Here is a 7,890-nt window from a genome sequence, read left to right on the forward strand (position 1 = left end):
CACAGCTGCAGAGAAGACGGAAAAACAGACATATGATGCATGTAGGAGACTTCTCTCACTGCCACTTCTTTTTCCTGAGCTCCATGTGTCATACAGCAACATCCCAGTGCTCCAGGATGGCACAACATATCTGTCTGTGTGAAGGATGGGACACAGGCACTATCCCTGAGCCCCAAAGCAAGCTGGGACACCCCCAGAGCCCAACTCCTCCCACCATCCCCTTCACCACAACATTTTCTGGAGATGCCTGGTTTTAGGGAAAGGTAGTTACCCATCCTCCAACCCGTCAGGGCAAATATCTGGGTCTACTTTTGGCTCCTGTGTGCAATAGGGAGCCCGTACATCAGAAAAGTATGTCAATAGCAGCTTGGCTTTTGAAAAGACCAGACTCAGTTTGACAATGCTTATCCACAATTAAGTTCCAACTGATCTTGTCCGACTTCTCTGTCTTCAGTCTACTCACATCTCTAAAGAATTAAAGGGACATTGAAAACACGCATTCATGACTCATGTTTAATTGCCAGCTATCCTTCCTCAGTACAGCTCTAATTAGAAATCAGAAACACATTTTTGAGCTCAAAAAAACACAAAAAATTGGCACTGAGTGACAAGGGAAACCTGTGGAAGTGATTTAAGTCCAACAGGATGTTGCCTTCTAAGTTATGCTTTAGCCAGACTAGTCATTGGGTTTAATACAGGGTTAAGAGCCCAGAGTCTGTGGCAGCCCAAAAGAGAGATCAGATGCTCTTGCCACCCCTCCTGAATGACAGATTTTTTTTCATTACTATCAAAGCTTGGAAAGCATTTCCCATGTTCACTACAGCACATTACAAGCTATTTGCTTTTTTCCTCATCATGGACAACTACACAGCTAATAGTGAAAAAGTGACTATCACCGTATAAATCTTTCTGCTTTCTGGAGTTTGCCAGGGAACCTTTGGTGAAGTACAAATATAAACATGGCCTGAATCACTATTCAGATTTAACCACAAGTGTCAACACTACTGTCATGACTGCAGACACAGTTTCCCAAAGTAAAATACATGGGCAAAATTCAGAATTAGAGAACATGCTAGATAGACCTTACAAGTACAATTCACAATACAACACTGCTAGGACAATATACAAACTGGGGAAAAAAAAAATCAATTATGCCAATTGTTCATTCCTGACATGTATTTATTTCTCTTCAGGTACCAGTCTTTTGATAGCTGGGAACAGTCATATAATTTGCATGTTACTTCCCCTCAATATATAGCCTCTATAATGGGAGCAAGAGACAACTGTGGAGTGTCAGAGTTGACAAGCCTAAGTAGTTTCCCTTGAGATGCCTAAATGCCTTTTTACAGCACTGCCAATTATTCAACCATGCAAGCAGATACTATTAAGATACTTAAAATGAATCATTTCCCACTAGACTCAAACACATTATAAACCTCACCATAAATCTGAATCTCTAGTCAAGATGAACTTATTAAATAATGTTCATAAATATTTTTATTTCACAAAGGCTTGTGAAATATGGTTATATAAAAAAGGTTTATAAAAAAGACTTATTTTTAGATATTTTTATATAGTTTAAACAAAAGACTTCTCAAATAAATTCTGTAAAAAGTTACAGCTGGCATTCAAGTAATCTGTAAACTACATTTACTGCATCTTTAAGAAGTTAGGTGGAATCATAATTTTTTGAAAGTAGTTTGTTACTATCTCTTGTTGCAATTCCATATTAATGCCTCCTCATCACTCCAACATGAAAACCTAGTCATCAGCTTAACACGTCATCTTGATACAACCCACAAAAATTTTAGATAAAATTTATACTTGTGCACATACATACACACAAGCTTTCAATCCACTTTCCAACTACTATGTTTCTTCCCTTTCTAAAGTGCAGAGGAGAATTTGGATGGATAAACAGTACAAGCAGTTATGCCTGAAGCACCTCCTTTGGCCCATTAGTCAATTCCATTAGCTAAATGACTAGGGAAAAAACACTTCGTCTCCATGACCTACCACTTCAACAGGTGCTGACAGCACAAGAAAATCTGCAACTCTCCTCAGTTAACAACTAATGTTTTAGCAACTGAAAGCACGATCAGATGCCCATTCCCGACAGCTCTTCACAGTAGCTCTGCATCATTTGCAAAACTGACTCTTCATTTGGACGTTTTCATTTCACTTTCACCATCTATTATTTAGACATGCAGCACACTGCAGAAATTGAGACAAGCTGTACCAGAAGCTTACAAACCTGAGAAAACTGTGAGAGCGAGAAAAGGCAAACAGATACCGAGGGAGAGCTACTGGATCAACTCATCTCAAAGTGAAGTCATTTGTGCTGCAAAAAATACCTCCACAGCAGGTTTTCCCAAGGAGGTGGGGTTTTTAAAGACACACTGAACTGACACCTAAAACCAGTTCACATTCAGTTTTCAATCAAGGCTTTCTCCAGTGCAATTCTGAAGTAAAGCCCTATCTTAAAAGAAAGCAGGTGTGCACAAATTTAAAAACTAAGACATTAGGGACTCCCGTATGGGCTGGAGTGCTACAGAAGTTGTCACCAAAACACACTTTACAATATGAATTTCCTTCTAGTTAGATTGCTAGCAATACAAAGGGACAAACCACACTCTGATGTCAAACAAATGAAACAGAGTCAAATGTAATACCAAATTCCATTAAACACAGGGTCAGCAAAGCTACAGATTTTGAGGCACACAAGAGCCTGCATCTTTACCTATCCTTAAGCCCAGGCTGCACACCGCCACCACCTGAGGTTGTGCCACTGCCCCTGGCACTGGTGTGACCCACATTCAGCACTGTGTGGAATGCAACAAGTTTCCCACCCCACTGCCCCACACCAGAGCTGTGGAGGTGAAGCAGAGGTGCAACCTCTCTCACTCAAAACCAGCAGAGGAAGGACACGGGCTGTCCCGTCACATGACAATATCTCATCTCCTGTTGAGGAGGCAGTTTTGGGGTGGAATCCTGTTTCATCTAGTCACTAATATATGGCAGATGTTCCAAGCCAGAAGAGAGACATCACTTCAAAGATACTGCTTGCACCACAGATTGGATACAGCCCTACTCCTCTCAGGCAGTACCACTTGGCCCTACTGGCACCCACTCCCTTTGGAAAACTGACTCTGGATGTGAAGACCCAAGCAGCACTTCTAAGTGAAGTGAACAAAAATGTCAGGGCTTTCTCTGCACATCATGAACACTTTCTAAATTAGTTGGGCCTTTCTAAAATTCACACATTATCCCGATCAGCCTCCTCCCACTTTTCTCATATTTTCCTTCCTTCTCAATAGACACCCACACAACCTTTAATAAGACCCAGTCACTCTGACACAAGGGGTGAAATAAAAAGATACAGTCCATATTTTTAATCAGCAAATTGTGATGGTATCTTCTGTGGCTTGCCAAGATACAAGATAGTCAGCTATGCTACTGATATGCCAGACGGGCTTAGATACTACTTAAATGTCTGAGAGCTTTGATTTAACAAAAAGCACACCATACCTGACCTTAACATCAGTACCAGAAAAGTTAAACTCAGCTTGGTTTTATGTGTAACTCAGGGACAAAGCAGTCACAAGAAAGTCACTATCATTACTGAGGCTTGTAATTACGTCTGAATCAGTATCAAGTTATTGGGTCCCACAACGTTGTTTCAGAAAAATTAAGACTGTTTTCAAACACTTCAGGATGTCTTTTAAGAGTTTGTGAGTTGGATTTTTTTTTCTTTTTTTTTCTTGAAGAGCATTCGTGAGATTCGTGAAGAGCAGCCAAAGTTAAAGCACTTTTGTACTGAGCATCAAAGCCCAAGACCTTCCCCTTCTCCCATCCCCCTACTCAAAAAAATTCTCTACTCTTTTGAAGTGCCGGCTCACAAGTTAGTGACGGTCCATTTAAACAAAGCACCGATGAACACAGCGCTCACATGTGACCTCTCCCCTTCCCAGGTACTTCCCACCGCACCTGGCAGCGCCTCCCTCGGGGCCGGGGGAGCCGCCGGCGGGGCGCAGGGCAGGGTCGCGCCTCCGCGGCTCCGAGAGCGGGCGGGATGCGGCGATGCTCCTAATACACGCGTCCGCGCCTCGTTTGGCATAATCAAGCATTTTTACTAAAAACGGGGAGGGAGATCAACAGCTCTTCGCGACACGCTCACAGACCGGTCCGCCAGGACCGCCGTCTTCCGAGCAGCGGGGCAGCGCCGTGGCTGACCGTCCGCTCCCCGCTCCCGACAGAGCCGGGAGCTCCCCCGGTCCGGGGGGACTGTGCTGCTCCTCTCGACGAGAGCGGCAGCAGCTTAACCCTCGCCCGAGCGCCCACGTCCAGCCCATCCCAGTAGCATCCCCCGCCGCTCACCTCCGGGCTCCGCGTCCCGGCGAGGAGGTTGGGGGACTCCAGTGACCCCGCAAAACTTCAGCCCCCTGCCTGCCGCTTTCCCTGCCTGCCGCTTTCTTTCCTTCTTTCATTCCCTCCCGCCGCCGCGCTGCGAGTCCGCGGAGCGCTCCGGCCCCGCTTTGTACCCGGCGGCGGCCGCACTGCGGCTGCGCGCTGCCCAAAACCAGCCCGGCGCCTCCGGCCGCCTCCCGCTCCCGGCCGGGCTGCCTGCCCCCCGCATCCCGCTCCGGGCCGGGTGGGCTGGGAGCGCGGCGAGGCGGGGCAGCCCCGGCGGTGCGCTGGAGTGCGAGCGCCGGTGGCGGCGGCAGCAGAGAGGAGTTCTCTTGCCCCCCTCTTAAGAGCCTGGCTAGGATGCGGGAGCTCCTCGTCAGGGAGGGTAGGTTACCGTCGGGGCTGCGCCTAGAAATTCAGCATCCTTGGGAAAGTCTGCCAGGGGCAGACCCCAGTGGAGTCCGCGATGTGTGCGGGTTGGAGGGACTGGTTCGAAGCTCAGAAAAGGAGTGTTGGGCCCAGCAGGTCCAATAAATGGGGTCAGATCCGATACCTGTCCTAGGCTGGTACACAGAGTCCAGAGCCGAGGATTCCCCAGTGGAGGCTCTCGCCTGAAACGCTTTTTTCATGTTGGAGCCTCGGCAGAATGTGCCCTCCGGCTGCACTGAGTTGGATGGGGTCCTCGGCAGGGCTTTCAAAGAGCAAAATGGGCATCAGCTCCCTCTGCATTATTTTGTGAACCTCAGCTTAGAAACAAAGTTTTCAGACTTGTGCCTTGATTTTTACTGGTCAGAACAGGCCATCTCTAAATTAGTCTTTTCAGCTGCGAAAGGATACAGTAGTCCCGGTTTTTGTCTGCCTAGAATTTTTTCGCATGAGGGCTTGAATATTCGGAGCGGATTGATGGTGTTTTCTTTCACTCCTCCCACTCTTATCTCAAGAGCTATCTCCATTGCCCCAGGGATCCAGTGTCTCCAGGAGCAAATGATTCAGAAGCTTTGTGATGATGCCAAGAAGGGTTTCACAGGACAGTCCCTCCCAAATAAAGATCAGAATCCACAGGCCAGGAGTAAGCAAGATACAGGAGACTCAGCAAAATCAGGAGTGTACAGAAAACAATCCTTGGTTTTCTTTTCCAGCTCTGGATATAGGACCTTGCAAGGTGATTATTGTGAGTTACTTCACAGAGCAAAAGGACACAGCTGTGGTGCAACACTCCTTGTTTTTTCTGCTTTTACATGTAGTGTGCTATCAAATGCTGATATTTTCTGATCCTTTCTCATTTCCTTTTTTCTATGTAATTCATCTGCTTTTCTTCTGCCTTTCCCTGATTAATTCTCCCGAAGCTTTGCATATTCCCAGATATTTTTTTCCAGATGCGATACCTGAAGTTTGTGAATGAGACCACCAAAGTTTCTTTCAATGAATATTGATTCCAGAATAGACCAAGGAGGGTATTAAGGAAATTTGAAAATCTCTGGGGTTTTTTTTTGGTTTTTTTTTTTTTTTTTTTCCCCTATGGACCACACTCAAGTAATGGTAGACAAAAATGTTGGGGTTTTCTCCTTCTATAAAAGGTTAATAAGCTCAGTGGCATTTCCATCTAAATCATTTCCAGTATTTTTTCTGAAATCTCTGAAGCCATTAAACATTTTAAAGATTAAATCACATCTAGTATTTTTCTAAGTAAGGCTGCTATGACATTAATGTAAACCATCTCTCAAACCACAGAGCTTTTATTAAGAAAAAAGAGAAGTATTTTTGCACATTTTAATTCAAACCCACGTATTTTTGGAAATATTGGCAGTCCAAATACGCAAGCAGGCTCTGCAGCTCTTTAAGATGCTAATAGCTATTAATCCTGACTGCTAACTTCCCATCCAGAGGCTATTTTTTGATGGCTGAATTGCCAACTATAAAAAAGGGGTTACTGATGAAAGAAGTAATCGAGATAACAGTGAGCACCACTTACCATTTTTTATATTAACAACCAAACAGAAAGTATATTCAGAGGAGCAAACTCAGCTTATTCATCCAATTAGTTGGGTCGGGACCATGTTGTACCAGAAACTGTACAAACGGAATGAAAGCACTCAGACTACGACAGTGTACAGGGCAAGCAGATAGGACTCTTTCCACTTCTCCCACTTAATCCTTTCTTTCAAGAGCTGCCAGCTCTTGACAGTTAAAACAAGTGAAATTAAATAAAGAAGTCAATTGTTGCATTACCTACGTAAGAACGACAGAAATCTTTCAGCGTGGTCATGCAGTGGATGGGGCTCTTTCCTTTGATGGTGCAATTAAAACCGGCAGGTCTTGGTTCATGTTCAGCTCCTTGGAGCTTGTCTGGCCCTGCAGAGGACTTGCAGAGTGCACTAACTGGGGGCACTGGGGATCTGCTAAATGGGGCAGAGGGGTGTGCAGGCGAACTCAAAGTGAAAGGAGCCAGTAAGCACCGGCCAATCTGCTCCATCTGCCCTGCGGGTGCATTTAGGGAAGACTTGGAGAGGGGACAGAGATCCCACCCTATCAAGCACTGAAGAGAGAAACTTGTCTCTGTATAAATTAATCCAGCCAAAGCCTCCAGGAGAAAGGGGAATGAAGACGTGGACGTGTTGCTACTCTTTCACAGAGTAGCATCACATTCCAGTGAGCCATGAGGAGTAGGTTCCTTCTTCCCTCCTTCCCAGCTGGGCACTGGCACTGGCTTTGTCACTGTCGGAGATGCCGGTGCAGCTCCCACCTGGGGCTGTGGGAGTGGGTGTTTGCCTTACTCAGCCTAAGCACCAGCAAGAGACACTGGGCTGGGAATATGTGCTTTTGCAGGGCTTTTCTAGCTCCTTGGCGTGTTTTTTATTTGTGATCTGCTCTGACAGGTAGGAAGTCTGGGCTATTAAACATTTAGAGAAAAAGTCCCTACCACCCCAAAAGTCCCAAACTCACCTATTTCCTTCAAAAACCAGATGCCCCATGTCTGTGAGTAGGAAATCATAGGGGCCATGTCTGGAAGTAAAAGTAATACTTTGAAGAGAGATAACACATTGTATTTTTCCATTATCTGGTCCAGATAAATATTGTGGTTTGACAGACATTTCAGGTTGCTCACAATACAGATAAACCCTCTGCACACATAGAGCATGTGTTAAAAACAAGATGGACTTCAGAGAAATCATCCTGCCCTTCTGCAGTAAGTTGAGCAGAGGTTCAGGCGGAGTGAGCTCTCATGGATTTTCAGGCCTCATCCTTCTGGACTTTAACACTTCTATGCCTGAAACCTGTTTTTTGTTGGACATCCTTCACAGCTTACTCAGGAGCCACTGGGTCAGTTACACCAGCATCCTCTGTGCTGCAAGTGCACCTGAGTACAGGTGATCTGTGGGCTAAATTTAGAGGCAGGTTACATCAACCCTGTTCCATCTGTGGCCCACTTTTGTAAAAGTGGAAAGGAGGAGCATCAGACATTTCCTCTGCTGCTGTATTTGG

The 7,890-nt window shown here is 45.5% G+C and overlaps 1 protein-coding gene across 1 annotated transcript in view; it reads right to left on the reverse strand.

Moving 5' to 3' along the window:
• The window catches only part of KANK1 (KN motif and ankyrin repeat domains 1), a 130,107-nt gene extending 125,576 nt beyond the window's left edge, over positions 1-4,531 (reverse strand). The window contains exon 1 of the mRNA XM_041426912.1: positions 4,378-4,531. The gene's annotated coding sequence lies outside the window, so the exon portion shown is untranslated. The remainder of the gene's footprint in view (positions 1-4,377) is intronic.
• Between the last annotated feature and the right edge of the window lie 3,359 nt (positions 4,532-7,890).

The sequence above is a fragment of the Onychostruthus taczanowskii genome, unplaced genomic scaffold (assembly GCF_017590055.1).
Source record: "Onychostruthus taczanowskii isolate IOZ18803 unplaced genomic scaffold, ASM1759005v1 scaffold96, whole genome shotgun sequence".
Taxonomy (NCBI): domain Eukaryota; kingdom Metazoa; phylum Chordata; class Aves; order Passeriformes; family Passeridae; genus Onychostruthus; species Onychostruthus taczanowskii.